Below are 18494 nucleotides of genomic sequence, written 5' to 3'. Positions count from 1 at the left end.
CATCCAACCATTAACCCAGGCCTTCCAAGTCCCTCACCAAACCACGCCTCTAAAGAGGCATGTAGTGTTTCAGAAAATATGTTCTCAAAAGGACTTTCTTACTTGGGAAAAGGACAAACATTTTTGCAAAAAAATCCTAAGTAGGATCATTGTGACATAACAGAAAGCCTTCAAAAACTCAGTTATTACTTATTGGCTTGAGCAAATCCTTGTTCAAAACCTATGTCCATGTAAATTTCCTTAATGACAGGAACATTGTGTAGACACTGTAAAATGTCCCAAGGCTTTTCATTGGAAGGTGTGGGATTCAAGCAGTATTCATACTGTCTTTACTTAATGACATTGAATAGCATCTGCATGTAAGCCACAGGTATTTCTAAAAGCAAAGTGACCACCTGAAAAGCTTAATTACAAAATGTTTCCTAAATCTTTAGAATTATACCCACACAACCTTACAAAAGTAAGGCTTTGTTTAATTCCACTTCAATTAAAGTCAGGATATTTGCTGGAGTGAGGAGGATAGGCCAGACCAGCATCTTTCAGAGGGTGAAAGTGGACCATCACCTTCTGCTCTCACCAGCTCTGAGGACCCCATGCATCCCCCGCTAAGGAAAAGTGAGACTCTTTCCTTTTTCATCTTTCAAAGGAATCAAGAATGGCTGGCAAACAATTGAGGTATTTCTAGTTTCCTGTTTATACAGATAGTTGAACGCAAGTCACAGTTGAAAAGCAGCTTTTAAGAATGGACTGCTACTCAAAAACATATATGTCCAATTTATAGTTCATTCTGAGTGAGAATTAAGTACACTGTAAATTATTTCAGTAGTAACTGTTACTACCCATAAGCACCCTAGCTCCAATGCTCCAGCATGGAACAAGATCCCATAGCTGGAGAATTAAGTAATAACTTGGTTTTGACTCCCTTCAAATAATACTTGTCAAAGTGTTCAAGTCGTTTTTACAATAATTTACCATGTTTCTTATGAAAATCATTCCTCTCTTGGTGTTTTCTAATAAAGACAGACATTGTAATGACATTGGCTAGACCTTAGCAAAGTTCCCTCAAGCAAGAGAAATGAGCAGCGACATGAGTTTAGTGCATGGACAAATTCCGGAAGAATCCCTGTAAAAACAAGCATCATAGACCTAATTCCATTTTTTTCCCTTCAACTTGTTAAATAAATACCCTACAAATGCTAGATTACATTCAGTGGTAAGAAGGGGGAAAGACAGAAGAAATGACTGCTGTGATAATGCAGAGGCAATTAGTCTCTGACTACTACGTAAAACAGGTAAGGTAAGGAGGCAAAGGTCAGGCAGACATTATTGGAAGCAATTTAAAATTTAGTACATTATATAAAATCAGAAAACCTGTCTGATTAAAACAAATCCCCGTATCAAAGAGAAATCTGTATTATATTATAAACTCAAGAAAAGAAATGTTTTATGATAATAATCCTCATATATCTGAAAACAGAGTTTTCTCTGCATTTCTTGAGGATATAATTAATTTACAGATCTTTCTTTTAAATCTAAAACTGAAGTATAAATTCAGTTCAGTTCCAGTGAAGGCATGAAAACATTATATTTTTTATACTTCATTATCTTGATCTTTTAGCTTTGCCCTGAAACATTACCAAAAATATTCAGCCTTGGTAACAGAATTCCACTCACCCTCTACACCGTGATAAAATGCATTAGCAAGCTTTGCATTTGGAATGGACACAAAAACTTCTACTGGCCTTTTTCTCCAGGTGCATAAGAATGCTTTCTGTCATCTCAGAGCAAGTTCACTCATGCTGTTTTTCAAGCTGACCTTTGTCTGTACAGACAATACACGAAGTATTTATATTTAGCTGATAGGATTTTAGAAAGGTATGGCCTTTGTACTCCCTAAATATTGTACCCCACAAGAGTTTTCACACAGAAATTACCATCGCAGCACTTAAGGATCTTAGAAAAGGTAATTACTTCAACTAAGCCTGTGAATTTGAAGGACATTGATTAAATTGCATAAAACTATGTAGATGGTTTAATCCAGAATTTAAATAGCTTATTTCATGTGTCTTAATTCACTTTCACTGTAATTTAGATCAAATCAAATTAAGAACAATTTAATTATGAGTAAGGTTGCCTGTACAGAAATTAAGCAGTGTTTAAGCTGCTAAAAATAATTCAGTCCCAGCATAGACATTCTTGCAGGATGTGCTTACATATTACATTCCCCTCAATGACAAAACCACTGTAAGAAATGGCGATGTCCCTCTGACCTCTTTTGCCCAAGCCAGCTGTACTTGTCCCCCACACTGCACTCTGTCATGGACACAGTTCTGAAATGATCCAAACTGAAAACAACTTTCTGAAGCAAAGTTGCTGCCAAGAGCAATGTGTGATACCACCTCAGATTTGGCAGTTACACAACACACAGCCGGAAAAGCTAGGCTGACCGTTCTTTGTATTTCCTTCTCTGTATTGACTGACTTTTGTCTGCCATATCCCCTTCTCCCCACTTTCATGCATGCTGGCATTTTCTTTGCTTTAGTTACTGCAGAGCACTTTCCTTAATACTTCTGCAGCTAACATTATTTAAAACAGTAAAAACAAGGCAAGTTTTAAAGAGCTCTCTCAGATTTGGGATCTGATCATTTGATCATCTCTTTGGACGACAGCTTCCTTGTTTCCCACAATACCCCTATGCAATAATTTGAGAACAGAGTAAATGCTCTCCTACTGGACTCACCTGTGTGTCACCACAACCACACCACAAGCTGCCGTGCTAACCATTTAAGCCATTCTTAGTGCATGTGAGCACTGGAAAAACTATCCAGATTATGATGCTCTTGAAACACATTGAAGTGTCTGAACAAAATCACCTGCGGCTGCTGTGAGCATTACAATTCTTTGGTGCTTCCAAATCCACACAGTTGAGGACCATTTTACATATGAAGTAGTCACCACATTATAACGTAACTGCCAAAGATGCTACAAAGGTCTGTTAGAGCCCATTTTTCTTTGAACTGCAGTGCCTGCTAAAGTACATGCAAATTGCATTGAACTTGTATTTGATTTTAGCTCCCAGCTTCTCACAGAGAACAAAATATATAAAAGACATCATGCTTGCCAGATTAAGGGTTCCTGACTAGAGCTAAAAGAGCTGGCTCAAATACAGATGGGAAATAGAAAAGCTAAGCTTTGATTTCTGTTGGAATAGGTACAAGAACTTATCTGCACTCATAATAACCTCTTCAGTTTCATCTCACAATATATTCTAATATGCAGGAGGATTCCATAGTCTGCCTCATTGGTTTTTTATATTTGAAATCTAAGTCACAGCAGTGAGATTATGCAGGTAACTCAACAGGCTGATACTTCTGATCCATGTGGGATAAACTTCAGGCATTCATGTGGTTTATATATTGCTAGAGTTGCCTTTGCATCCAAGTTTTACATGAAATACATTTTTCAGCTTGGATGCAAAGGCAACTCTAGCAATATATAAACCACATGAACGCCTGAAGTTTATCCCACATTTTTAGACAACCAGAGCAGACACAGAAGTACTTTTTCAGAAGTTGCAAGTTCCCATCAAGACAGAGTGTTTTATTTAGGTTTAAGTAAATACCAAGGCTGTTTCTCCAATGCTGCCTGCGCTATGCAGGGGCACAGAATTTGTTTATAGACTGAATTTGAGTGGTCCTGGCTTTAAACAGGGAGTTGAAATGACCTCCAAGAGGCCCTTTGCAACCTATACAGCTCTGCAATTCTACAAATAGCCACAGCTCACGGCAGTATGTAATTATAAATCAGAAGTGGCATCTCTCAAAGAGGAATTGCCCTGAGATCATGATCCTTCTATTAACACTAGTTCAAAACTTCAGGTAAAATACAACCATTGAATCTCTACATGTAGCTGTATGTGCCTTTTTTCTACTGATTGATTCTTCCACATTCAACTGTGACATAGGGGATGGTCTAGTGATCCAGGAGGCCTGTTTGTTTGACTCCACAAAGGAAGCCTTGTGACTTCTCACAGTTAAAAGCCGTCAGATATAGACTCCACAAATACAAATATTTACAAAAGGAAAGAAAAAGCATTCAAAGTTATTATGTTAGGTTTCTCCTTGTGCATGCTTAACATCAAAGGGTGAATCAGTATGTATAGAACCCCATCACAACCAAAATTCCTTAGTATTTTCTGTATCAAAGTCACCACAATGCTGCATCTACAGTCCTTTACTTGTAGCTTTTACGAAGTGGTTATTACATTCTAAATTATATTAATCAAGCCACTTAAACAAGGGGATTTGGTCTTCAGCAGAAATGGAAAGATAGATACACAAAAGCTGTGCTCAGAGTGTAATGCAAAAAACATAAGCTTGTCTAGTCTGAGTTTAGATACAGACATTTCTTGAAGAAGGTTCACTGCATCTTTCTTTTGGGTTTTTGGTTTGTTTGGTGGGGATTTTTGGGGGTGGTAATGTGCTTTCTTTTTTGCTTTTGCCGGCATGTAATGTATGTATCCAAAGCTCACATCTTTCAAATAACATGATGGTGTTTCCCTTTCATTTATACTTATATTTTTTGGAAAAATATATCTGTATCTGGGGAAAAATGGACAATAAAAAGTTTGAGGTTTTGACATCTCTGTCAATATTAGTTCTTCACAAAGTACCGTGCTTAGCAATATTCAGGGGTTTTCTGGCTACTGCTGATTTTAACTAAGCAAGGTTTGCCAAAGGCTTCTACTATCTTTTGTTTCTGCCTTTGCCTAACTTTCTCCTGATTAAGACAAAGCATGTACAAAACAGATTTGCTTGTAAAGCAGTAATACCTAACAGAGGAAAAACACCACCTTATGCCAGGAGAGCTTTTTTGGCAGTAGAAGTCAGATTTATGGTCTTAGTAGAGAGCAAGTTCAGGTAGAGGATTCCCTTGCTGCTGGAGAACCTGAAGTCATGATTTCAAGCCTACTGTGTGGTGCTTTCCTTTTCTTGTGAAAACAGCTGTAAGGGGGTTTTGGTCAAAAGAATTTCTTGGTGAAATTAGATCTTAAACAAGTGGGGAACTATAATCTCATGTGCCATGAAGAGAGTCTCCCTCATTTGGAAAACATGGGTATAATTTTAACTGTCATTTGTTTACAAATAAGTCAATGACATTAACACTATTGTAAACAAATCGGGTCAAATTCAAACATCTTGCACTGTTCAAACTAGGGTGCAATGACCAGAGTTCTATGCCTTTAATAAATCATTCTTGTGACATTTTTACAAGAATTAATACCCTGGTTAATGTTCTCCTTGTATTATTAGCTGCCCGTATACAACAATGTTGTCCCATAAGCGGGCTTGTTACCTAGTGCGCAGGCAGCAAGCTGAGGTATTTCTATTCCTTTATTCCAGCTTGCACAAAGCAGGGAGCCAGGCAGTAACCCACAAAAGCCTAGCACACCAACCGGCAAAACTTTACACTATTTATACAGCTCAGCAAGCAAAAACATCAGCCTTCACCGGTTACAAGTTACATAATTCCTTCATTACTTAATACTCAGTTTCCTATTTGTCAAGTGATTATCCCGCTTCTCACGTTAATTAGTTCACATGCTCAGTTTCAACTTCTTTTTGAGGCTTTTCTTGAGTCAGCGATTGCGACCTTCCCCTGCCACAATTACCTTTCCTCTAGTTAGTGCTTCTTGTGCTCTTCCAGTCAGGTCATTCACCTTGTGGTGGTACTTCCCTCATTTGAACAAAGAACTTGCTGGTGCTTAATAAAGCATTTAAAAGTACATACAAAAATGCTTATATCTTTAATATATAACAACTCAGTTGTTCTAATTGTCTTAAACTACTAACAATACATTCACTTTTATCAAACATTTGATATCAACAAGTCCCCCCATACACCTTTTTTTGTCATATACGTATCAGATCCTCGTGTCATTTACAGAGAAATAACTTAGTTAAAACGGATAATACTTAAAACTATTGAAATAATTCTATGCCTACTCAAGCAAGGGCATTCAGAGCCTGGACAACCAGGTTGCATTACTGGTTTACTTTCCGTATTGCTCCTCCTGAGCTAATCTTTGAGATTTCTGCATTTCAACAGTGGAAGCATCACAAATATTTTACAATAAACATTATCTTCCTAATTGAAGATTTAATTATTATCCAACTAAATTCACAAATAGTGCTCTCTAAATACTTAATGTGAAATATGCAGCATAGGAAACATCAGGTGGCTCAAGTTTTCTAAGATTTCTCCAATTACTTTTGTTATTTACTTCAGTCAAGTTGTATTTGATGATGTTTCCTAATCAGAAATCCAGCCATCTTTATGACAAAATAATAACAAGGAGGATGTAATGTAATTTAATTTGAAGAGAAAGTCAGTTCAGTTGAATTTTGAAATCTATTTTATGTATTTTTCAAATGAGGTCATTTGCAAGCAATGATGTGCCAGTTCTTACTGCTTGTCCCTCATTTCTCTGTCACCCATCACAGTGAAATCATTAAAAGATCAAAATTTAATCACATGGAAATTAAGGTCACTAAGAGGCATACAAAAGAAGCCACTCCTTCATGAGAATATGGAAGCTTTTTATTTGCTAGGTTACCACGCCGTTTGAAAAAAGCTTATCACTTGCACACAGAAAAAGTCATAATTTGCATGAAAGAAGGATCTCAGCATGCAGTGTTGATAGCAAGGTTCCACAGCTGATGTGTGTTGCAAAGCCTGCCACAGGAGACCAGGATAAAATTTTATTTTGGCTCACAGCTGGCTAACTGCAAACCTGAACATCCTCTTATAACAGCACACCATTCACTAACATAAAGGTTCAGCAAATAACAGGAGGTTTTGCTGCCCTCTTTGTACTGTAGCCCCTCAAGGGCAATGGGTTTTTTTTTCAGAAGAAATGCTGCATTCCACAAGTGTGAGACTTCCTGTGTGGCTTCAGTTACCACTACTGCACATCTAGAATAGTTTCACTGTAGTATAAAGGGGTACTAAATACTAGGAAGGTACAGCCCTTTGTGCTGTTCTGTATGGCTACATAAGAGGCAGTGGAAAGAAAGGTCTGATAGCATTCTTGTCTCCTACTGTTCGTTATTAAGATTAAAGTATTTATATTCAATTAAATAAAAATACTTTCCAATCATAATACATAAAAAATAAAGCCTACTTGTTGGAAAGCAGAAATGGCAAATATCACACACCATGCTGAGAAAGTTTCTCATTTAGGTATGCTGACTTCTCTTTCCTGAGCATGGCAAGTCACTAGAAGTATTGGGGAAGTTTATAGATCCATGCAAACGATAGTTTGTTTTGTCACTTGAGGCTATATCTCAAACCAAGCCTCCTTCTTTTTACCCAACCAGGAAATAAGAACAGACAAAATAATTGTATATTGTATAAAAGATAATCTAACAAAACACCATGTTACTGAACGTACTCAATAGGTCCCTTTCAGTCACAGGTTTCTGCTTCCATCCCAAATAATCAGGTCCAGAGACCAAGACAGCTAGGAAATGCAGCCTCAATACACAGCGTCCAAGCATCAAAACTCACATCATCCAGAAGAAACATCAAGAGACGCTGCCCTCTCCACCTGCAGGAATGACTATAGCACAATTCGGGTGTTTGCCAGTGTAGGCCATCATAAAATTGGCAGAGAAGTGGCAGATCCTGACATTTTAAATGAGATGAAAACAGAGAATGAGACTAGTGAAGAGGTGGAATGTGGGCAATAAAAATGTACCCACGTCACATATGCCAAGTAAACGGAAGAATGCCTGGTACCTCAAGCTTGGGTCCTGAGAATAAGAAAAAATTGCACAAAACTAGGTGGTGCACTGCAATAGACAGCCTTAAACTAGCAGCCAACTTCCTGGGACAAAGGTTACTGACTGCTAAACCTAACTTCAAACAAAAAAAAACCATCTGGAATAAAACTAGATAAGCATGTGTACCAGAGAGACACAGAAGGAAAAGTGCAATATACGTGATACTATTCTCCATCTTCTTACTTCAGATGAGTACTCCAGCCACAGTGCAGAGTCGGAGTAAGTGAGACATCCCCAAAGAAGCTCAGAGCATCCTTGACTTTGGAATTAGAGACTGGTTAAGCTCAATCACCTCAAAAGGCAGAAAATGTTGTAGCAAGACGTGAGGGTGAAAAAACAAACCAGCCAACCCACAGCTACACCAAGCACCACTGCCCCACCCTCCCCTCCAGCCCCTCCAAAGGCCACACCAAAAGTGTTATGCATGAAGTCAGTCATCTATGACTCAAATAAAAAATTACATGAAAGTGCAGTTGTATCACTGCTTTGGGGAATGTAGTATGCCTTACTCAATAACAGATGGCAAATCCCAGCTCAGATTGTCCTGATATTCCATGTGGGGACTAGCAGGAAGAAGTGTCATATTTTTGCGGAACGTAAGAAACTTTTTAGGAGATGGACTTGGAAAGGTTCTATTTAAATAGACACATGCCCAGGCACTGCAGGACAGCAGGTGCAAGCTCCCGCTCCCCATACTTCTATACAAGACCACATGCTACGCAGTTTCCTTCTTCATTTGCACACCCTCCCATCTCAAGGAAGAGTTCACTTCTGTTGCCTCTGAGGTAGTAAGTTTGTCTGAAGTGGGGACTGTCCATGTGTTAATGCTGACACCATTTCTGTGTCTGATCAAGGCCTCTAAGTGCTACCCACACTACAAATAGCTAATAAAAATTTAGAACAATTCCTTCTTTGGTGACAGATTGTTATCAGTGTGTTGCCAAGATAGTTTGCTGCTTTCCAATACCTCTTAGAAATAAAGGAACAAAGGTTTTAAGCGTTTTTGCTTTTCTTTCTAAGAAAAAGATGGAGAAAAAAAAAAAAAAGATGAAAAGCAACAGGAGATTAGAGTTCTGGGAATCACCTTTTTCAGCCAAATCTGTATAAAGCCTCAAAAAATACTGGGCCCTTCACACCCTGTTTACCTCCAAGAGAATGTCCCATTTACTAGATTGATGGAGAGTTTGGTCTTTCAGAGCACGCATCCCTTCCCCTAGAAGCAGAATATCTTCCCCCACTCTAACCAGTGGGTAAACTCTGATCATCTGAATAGGTCTGATTTTTTCCCAGACTCCAAAACTCCTGTCTCCAAGGGCCAATAATAACAGTGATTAGTCAGAAGCCCTCCTCATATCAGAGCCCTATTTACAGAACTTAGATAAAACATTTAAAAAAAAAAATACAAGTGGTTTTCCATTTTTTGGTTGGTTAGTTTTGGTTGGGGTTTTTTTGTGGAGGTTTCTTGTTTTGGTGGCTTTGTGTCTGTTTTGTTTTGCTATTGCTTCAGGTTGATCTGGCCTTACATGAACTTACTTTCTTAACTTCAGAAATGCACTGAAACTTCATAGCATATAACTTCTGGTAAAATAACATGTGTTATCACCTCTTAGAAACAGGGATTTTGAATTCATCTGTTGCAGGAGTTTTTGGGGTGGTTCTTGTTTGTGTTTTGCACTTGCCTGCACATACAAACTGACAGGAAATTCACCCTATTGCTACTAAGGAGTACTGTCTTCTCTCTACTGTAAAAGGAATTAGCAAATTGCTTTCACATAGGGAATTCCTATAATGCAGGATAGTTTTTCTTTGCTGACCCGATTACATATAATTTATCTGACCCTATTACAAAAGAGAGGTTATTGCAAAAAACCATCAACATCTTAGGAGTTACATGGAAAGTTACATAGTTCCTGTTGATGACTTTTAGTACTTGGTATTAATTTCGCCCATTTCTTTGCAATGTATAAAATTCTGATGTATTAATTCATTCAGTCTAAAGTGTCTTCCATACAGAAGTCTTCATGTGAAAATTGTTATTTATGAGGTGTCAAGTGAATAGTATTACAGCTGTAAGAGACTATTCGGTAGAGGCATGGGACACATTAAATTTTAAGTATCTGACACGCCTTGTTAATTAGAAATGCCAACATTTGACATTTTTATTCCCAAGGAAATAGATTTATTACAGATCCATTTAATTTTTGGTAAAAAGCTGATGCTAGGGATTCTGATTCAGTCAAAAAAGGTAGATTTCCAACCACAGTGCAGTACAGTTTCAGATCACCTTATGTTGAGCAGATAAATGAAATGGACAGAGCCAGTATATCTAAAACTCAGAGTAAGTACAGCTGTGTAAGAGAACTTATTTCCATCTACTTTCCAATTCTTCATTTCCCACCTGGGACTCTGCAAAGCACTTTTTAAGCAGTTCTCCTAGCAGCTAGAAGAAAACTAATGATTTCACCACTCAGTAGACGGAGCTGTGCCAGTGACCAGCAGTTGCTTTTGTTGTTGTTGATTGTTGATTTTTTGTCAAAATAAAAAAGATAAGAAAAAACACAGAATATACACATTCCTGATTTTTAATATTATTTTTATACCTGGCAGTTCTATCTAAGAAGGGCTGTTGATGCAGCGAACAGGTTTCCTTCTACAGCTGTATAATGCCATCACAAAGGACTAATCAGACAGACTTTGGAGGTTTTTTCCCAGAAATCTTAGTATTTCCCTAGAGCAGGGTACTTAAAACATTGGAGGAAACTGCTTTAAGCATCAGTGCAAAAAACTGGAACAGCCCACTGATTTCAACCACGCTAAAAATTTATTTTCTTCCCTAAACCAAACATATAACAGTGTGACATGTGGCCAACCTATAGCCTCCCAATAAATTAATCACAGTAGTTGATCAATTCACATAACCTCAGTAACAATAGTGGTTCACTTGCCAACATGGAGTTAAAGTGAGGAGGACACGGTGAGGTACATACAACTTGCCACTGACCAAAGAACCTACACCAGGACTAAAAGGGTACTTCTTGACTATTTAGGGCAGTATTTGGAGGGTTTCAGGCCAAAGTCCATCAGCAGTGGTCCTCTGAGTCTGAGTAAACAAGAGCTGGCTTATTCACATGGCTGTATCATAGTTTATATGAAACTTCATATTATTTTTCAATGTGTAACAGCAAGTTTGTGTGTTTGAGCTTCTTTGTTATTTATGTGGAACATGAATGCTTCTGCAAAACAAACACAGCAAAACCTGCTCATAATGGGCACCAAAGGGACTTCTACTTTTCAGCTCTTTGTAGCAGCTGGTTGAATAAGGCAGGGTAATTAGATTCCAGCACTCAGACAGCAGAGATTTACTGACTGTGAGAAGTAGTGCTGCACCAAGTGAAGAAAGCGACATAAATAGCTCTGGCTCAAGGGGTACCTTGGACATATTGACATTGTCTTCATGAGGTATCAGTATGCCAAGTTCCCCGTGTGCGGGATGAACAGGCAAATCTTGGGGTGGGGTCAGTGTACAAAGAGAGTAATGGAGTGGCAATTTGAAGCATCTGGAGCATCTCTCAGCTTGACTATAACACACAGGAAGAGAAGGTTCAAAGGAAAAGTGCAGCAAGAAGGATATAGAAGAAAAAAAAGAAAGAAAGAAAGAGATAGGGTGAGGGGACAAGAAAACAAGAGAGAAAATAAAGAAATTGAGCTAGAAGAATCTTCCAGAATTAGAAGCAAAGAACTAAGTCTACAGACTCCACTTTCACCTTCTTTAAATCCAAGTTATTGTAGACTATTCTGTAAAGAACTGTTGCATTATGGCTATGTCTACACTGTAGGTTTCACCTGTCCCTACAAGTGGTTTTGCCCTGATTACATACAATCCATTAATTTATTCTTCCAGTGCTTGCTGTAATTTGAGTGCTGGAGCTGTTAAATACTCTGTATTTAGAAAGAACATTATCCCATGGTTTCCTGAGGGGGAAAATAATCCTTGGACATTTGGCACAGAAAATGTTGCAATTTACCCACAGAGACACAGGGGAGAATAGACCAAGTGACAGCACACCAGCATAGGGAACCTGTTCAGGCTCCACACCAGTCATATGGCCTAATTGTGCAGCAGAATTACCTTTAGCTGCATTACCATGGTTATTTCCCAACAGTTCATTTTGGAAGAGGTGCAGGAAAATGTTACAAAAATAAAGCTTTGTGAGAGTCTTCCTAGACACCACTAGTAAATATATGAAACTGCCGAAGGTAAATGGAAGATGAAGGCAATAGAGACAACAAAAGGCATAGCTTGTCTTTTTTTCCCACTGATGTTCTGAGATGCCATTTCAAAAAGGTTTATCTCAAAGCATATAGACACATGTTAGAGGCTGGGCATAATTATTTAGACTCACTGACTCACAGATATTACCTTTAACTGGTTTGTCGGTTGTCATGCACCATCTGACAATCATGCTGAAAAGAAGTACAAGCAAGACTGCACGTGTAGTTTCTAACGACAGTGCTGAATATATTGCACCCAAGTGACTGTCAGAAGCAGAAATCTAAAGAGCAGCTCTTCAGGTAGATTTTTACACTAGTAAGACCTGAAACATGAGTGCCACTCATCTATGAGACACTGGCCTTTTGGTTTACCTACCAGGATTTAAGATCAGAGACCTGCAAAGCGACCATGCCTAAGCTACAGTGCCAAGGGTATGAAGCATTCAGAACCGTTATCAGTATTTTGCTGTCAGACTATGAGGTCATATCACAGAAGTTTTTGCACGAGTCTGCCCTTGACAGACAGTTAATCAAATCTTACAGTGTGGATAGTTCGAGTCATGATGTGTTCATAAAGCTGTAGATATCACTAACCTAAAAGAGTTTGCAGACATTCTAGAGGGACAGAATTAAAATTATTTTGAAATCTGTTCATTGAAGAACTGTATCCCTTTCCATGTGCTTTGTGACAAAAACAATTAAGACTGACAGACTGGAAAATTTCTTGCTTTGCTGCAAAAATATTGATGCCCTAGTATGTGCTGAATTAAGCCCACCTGTGCAGGTATTTGTTCTGCCCCACTAGCAGGAGGTAAAATAGGGAGCCAGTGATGCGTTCTAGGCAGCACTGAACTGTATCTCAGGATATTCACATTCAATAAATACAGAGTAATTTTAAATATTTTTTTTTTTTTACAGTTAACAAATTTCTGTAGTGACAAACATTAATCTTCTTACGAAGCACAGCAATGAAGCATTACTGCCTGCGAACAGCAAGACAACTTGAATGCTGCAGTATTCTTGGCTCCATGTAGTCACCTCAGCTATTATAAAGGACCATGCTACGGACACTTGTATAGCTATGTTCAGTCATGTTTTCTAAGCCACTTCAAAGAACTTCAGAACAAAAGAACAAATACTTCAGATAAAGTGACAAAGGACAATCCCACATTTACAATCAAGACCTATTCTGCTACTACAGTTGTTAAGAATTGAAATCACACGGAGCAGAATATAAGTGAAGCTTTGAAGAACAAATTCCCATATAATCCTAATATAGTTTCTTGCTTTTCATATATTTCCTGAAAGAGGCTCTTGCAATATTCTTAACCATTTATTTAACACTGCAGCTATGCCTAGCCACTATGATTAAGGGAGATAAACATAGTCAGAATAATTCATCTCCACTACTTCATATAAGGAAATAAATGAAATAAAAAAAACCCACCCTGCGTTTCAAGCACATTGGCCCCTAACATACAGTAAGAACTATAATTACAGTTGCTTAGAATATCTTACAAAATATACTGGCTGAAATATTTCTAACTTAGGACACCAAATGGTTGAAACCAAATGCTTTGCTCAGGAAATATGTTAAATGTCTCTCCTTGAAAACAGGGCTTGAAGGTGACAAAAAGGCACCCTTTTTAGCTGAACAGTTATTCTCCTAAGTGTTTTTTATTTAAGAAATGGAAGTCAAAGTTTCTGAAAGTATGGCTGAGATAGACATACCAAATTATCACAGATAACACTTTAAAAGCTTTGAAATGTGCCAATTGAGTTAAACTTGATTTTCTTTTTGGCTACATTTTAACTGTTCTTGTTCCAAGCTAGGGAACACTTCTAAAAGCTGCATTTTTTCATAGACTGGTCCATAAGGCTTGGGATTTACATCTGCATGGGGGGTACATGCAAGGAAGTACCTCACAGAGGATTCCCATTACGTTTTCTGTTCACGATGTTAAAAACATAAAAAAATCCACAATGACACTACTGGACTTCATAGCAAAACCAGCAAAAACTGAGCTTCAAAATCATGGGTTTAAAAGCAGACATATCAAATGCACAAACAAAAATATGGGAAGTCTTGGCACACACACCACATACTTGTAAAATACTACAGAGACTTTGGAATATGTAGACCACGTAGATCCTAACACCAGTAAGCAATGCAGCACCTGGTAACAGCTGTTCTACGTTACAGTATGTTCTTTAAGACCATGACCAGATCAGGTGGAACCCTCTGGTGAGTAGAGGAAAATTGTTCTTCCTCTTTGAGCTACCTCATTTTCAGGGAGGAAAGTTTCAGACTGGTTTAAGGGCAGGCACAGGAAGAGGTAGAGAGCAGAAAGAGCTCAGCAAGATCTGGGAGCCTGCAGTTTATTCAAAGACCAGGAGACTACTGAGAAAAGCAGATAGACAGACGTAGTAAGGGTAACAGCAGAGTACCAGCTCTGGGGTTGACCACCAGTGTTGGATATAAAGAGCTATGAAGGAAATCTGAAAATACCACCCTTTGTAATAACTTTGGTGAGTGATACAATATAGAATAAAAACTGAAAATGTCCAAAGACAAAGCAGAGTATCAAATTCTCACTGAACATTTGTTGGAAATGGCTGTCTGTTTCCAAAGGTTCCCCTAGAACACTTTGTCAGCCTATATTTTCAAATTAACCCTTAAAACACAATTTCTTCTTGGCACAATTTCAGATTAAAATAGGATCCATTCTATTTCAGATTGTTTCCTATCCCCACCATTTTTCTCTCTAATATTTAATCAAAATGTGAATGTTGCCATATTTCTCAAGTAGCACTGTCAAGAAAGGAAAACAGAATTTGTAGCCTCAACTTTAATTTTTCTTTATGCTAAGATTTCCCTATCACCAGTGATTTCACCTGTTTTGTCTCCAAAGGTATTTACTGAAAGGAAAAAAGCCTTTCTGATAGCATCTGTGACAACAAAGCATTGGTATGCATTAAAGAAGGTATGACAGCCAAAACATATGCAAGAGACTGATTCCCCCCTTCCTCCCATTGGTATCCAGCTATTCTTGTTGCAGAGCTTGAGCCAGGCTACAACAGTGCCAAGCTTTAACTACAAATGAACTCTTTCTGATGTATTTCTCAATGTAATTTCTAGACATATTTATTGCAAATCTAATTCCCAAAGGAGCTCAAGCGCTTTGTAAACAAAAGGACTGCACCTCAACAGACTCTTAACTTTTGGAGTAAGAGGCAAGTAAATACTTAGCAGCAGGCAGCAACAGTAAAGGTAATTTGGGACCAGTACCTATCAGAAAGAGGTCTCCAATATATGTAACTTCATTAAAATGTAATTCAACTACCAGGATATGAGCCATGAATTCTATGCTGTTATACTTCAGCAGTTCTTGACAGACATTTTGTAACACTGAAGTTTCACAGTATGAGTTGTTAAGTTTAATGTGTTAAACACATACAGCACCACGTGTCTTACCTGAACTCAATTAGAGATAGCTTACATTGTCACACTTTTGCCATATAAGCATGCCAGATTCATACACATAGCATGATTTAAGAAAGGTCAAGCTTGTTGCAAGAAGTTTACCATGTTTGAATATAATTACACATTTTTAAGAAACACTTAATACTCCTAGTCTCCTAACATGTGAAGATAGATCTTGCTCTAGCATTCAGTGAGCACCAACTCCAAGTAAGAATATCTACCAGCTAACCAAAACATGGCTGCTCTTTTAATATGAGCTTTGGCCTTTTTCCACAGTGAGATATTCGATATTCAATGCAACAAACCGTGCTGTCTCCAACTTACAGGTATTATTAACAGTTGAACTATCACAAGGTACCTTTGGACGGGTTTATAAAGACAGACTGCATAAAAATTCACAAGCTGTTTTCAAATATAAGCAACAACAGAAGTCCTTGCAAAATAACAAGTTAAATAAGCAGATTCTTCTAGTTACATGGTTGGGTTTTTTGTTTTGGTTTTTTTTTTTTTAATAAATAAATATAATTCCCTGTATCTCATTTCAGTTCAAGAGAAATTAAAATTCTTTTACCTGGGTATTTGTTTTGCATTGTTCTTCCTTGCTCCCAATGTCACTGCCTCCCATGAAGGACTTTTTGCAAGAACCATTCAGGAACAGGAAATAGAGAGTCCTAGTGATACCAAAAGTAAATAAATTGAACAATTTATTATTTAAGGTAATGAATTTGTGTTATATTCTGATAATGCATGATTATGTGCTCCCCCTCCCCTCACCCCAAACCTGATCTTTATTTCCTGTAACTCTGCTCAACTGATAACCACCAGCAGTGGAGCAGAGGTGGTAATAGATGAGTCTGTCTGTGATGGCTGCATCAGGCTCAAAGTAGATTTTGGGGAGACAGGTAACACCACAATATCCAAGGGCTAATTTGAGCAACACAGCCAGTTAACCACAGTATTCATTAAGGTTCAACTCCAGCCAAGTTTGGAAGAAGCTAACATCTATAGTCAGTATGCACATATGACTATGAGTTAATTGTCTTGCTCCATAAACAGCCGACAGCCCAGGGTCCACTGAGCTATCCTGCACAGCAGCAGGCTGTGCGCCAGGATCTCCCCTTGAGTAGAGACACCTCTCAAGGTTACTTCTCAAGGTTGAGAGAATCCTTATCGCGTCAGACACTTGATAAGTGAATTGGGAATAGACACACTGAAACTCTGAAACCTTAGCTAAATGATACAAAGGATTGATCGTGCACATATAATCTTTTAGACGTAAACCATTGACCAAGTCTAGGACAATGTCTAGATCCAGCCACACTTATACTCCCCGCTTTTGGAACACAAGGGAGTTCCTTTTCGTGACTCAACAGGAGGGTCTCTCTGACAGTTTTGTCTGATCCTGTCCTCTATGCAGTAAATAATCAAGTGTATCTTGCAACAGAATCTTGTTAAACTGCTGTTGCATTTATTACCAGATTTTGTAATTTGCTGGTTTATATTAATAAACATATTGCTACTTCTCTCTTATGAGTGAATTGCATCACTTCTTCCACAATATAATGTAATTTAAAAATAAAACAAGAGAAAAGTATCCTGGAGGATACTCGAAATATGTCATATCAGATTAAATCTAAATGGAAAACCTACTCTTCTGCTTTCTAAATGCAGAATGATTCCATGCCAAAAGTGTACATTCCTTCAAAGGAAAAAAGCTGACACAGGGGACCTAAGATACCAACAGATAGAGGGAACAGAAAATTAAAGATTTACAGATTAATGAAGATTGGGAAGTGTAATTTGGATGATAGAGTATCTTTGGGATTTTCATGAAAAGAAACATAAGGAACATATGGACAACCAGTGTCAGATTAACATCTAGATATGATTGGATCACTGAATACTCCTGCGTCTTTCAATACTATTTCCATCACACTATGCCCAAGAGGTACTTTCCAAATAATTCCTATTAGAGAATGAACTAATTAACTGAGCAGAAAGACATTCAGAAACTCCTGTCAGTATAAGTCAATGATTAAATCTGGCACATGGCTTTTAACATATTTTGAAAAACAGTGAGGTAAGTTTTTAAATTAGTGTAGATTTAGTAGAGATTTAAAGATTTCAAAGACTTTCTAACAGTCTAATAACTGTTTCAAATCTTCAGTAAAAGGTTATTTGATAACAGATGTTAGTCTCCTTTGTTTTTAAATCCAAAAGCAAGGAAGAATACCTTCCAAAACAGCCCTATTTACAATTTTGTCTCAAGGGAGAAGGAAAAAAACCCAAACTGTACTTCAATAAAAAGTAATAAAGAAAAACAGTTTCCTATTCACAGTATTCACAAGAGCCAATTATGTTTACAAAAAAAAAAAAAAAAAGAAAAAGGAAGAAAAATTCAGAAATTACTTTCAGTAAAACGCAAATAGTAGCAGAGGGAGATAAATAAAAACCCAACAGAATTGCTTGGTGTGATTTTGCAATCACAGCTTCCAGAAGCACAGAGCTGAAAAAGAACAAAAAGTAAGTTGCTTTCCAATAACATGGAAATAATAACGTTACAACTAGCCAGTCAACAGAGGCAGAAAATGGGTAACTAGAGGAGAGTGACAGAACCAGCTTTTAATGACAGTGATAAAAAGGACATAAAAAGGAGCAGAAAACACTGATGCAAACAAGTATTTGTAAATACCAGATAAAGAACAGCTGAAGGCAATAACTCAGGCTATAACATGGCTGATAAAGCAGCCCTGCAACATTCTAATCACCTACAGTCCCAGGACTCCTTTTTTTGTGAGGAGCAAATAACTCATTGTTTTGATAGAGCAGTGAATTTCATGCATAACTTTGAAGTGTTGAAATAAGATGCATCCCTTAGGAAAGCAGACTGTTTC

At 37.8% G+C, this 18494-nt stretch overlaps 1 long non-coding RNA gene across 1 annotated transcript in view; it reads right to left on the bottom strand.

The window, feature by feature from the left end:
- LOC121087869 overlaps positions 1-16266 on the bottom strand; it is a 242339-nt gene extending 226073 nt beyond the window's left edge. Inside the window, exon 1 of the long non-coding RNA XR_005827775.1 lies at positions 16172-16266. This is a non-coding gene — a long non-coding RNA (uncharacterized LOC121087869). The remainder of the gene's footprint in view (positions 1-16171) is intronic.
- Between the last annotated feature and the right edge of the window lie 2228 nt (positions 16267-18494).

This window comes from Falco naumanni, chromosome 4, assembly GCF_017639655.2.
Source record: "Falco naumanni isolate bFalNau1 chromosome 4, bFalNau1.pat, whole genome shotgun sequence".
In the NCBI taxonomy this organism is placed as follows: Eukaryota; Metazoa; Chordata; class Aves; order Falconiformes; family Falconidae; genus Falco; species Falco naumanni.
Note: the sequence above shows the minus strand (reverse complement) of the source record. Positions and strands in the feature narration are given on the sequence as shown.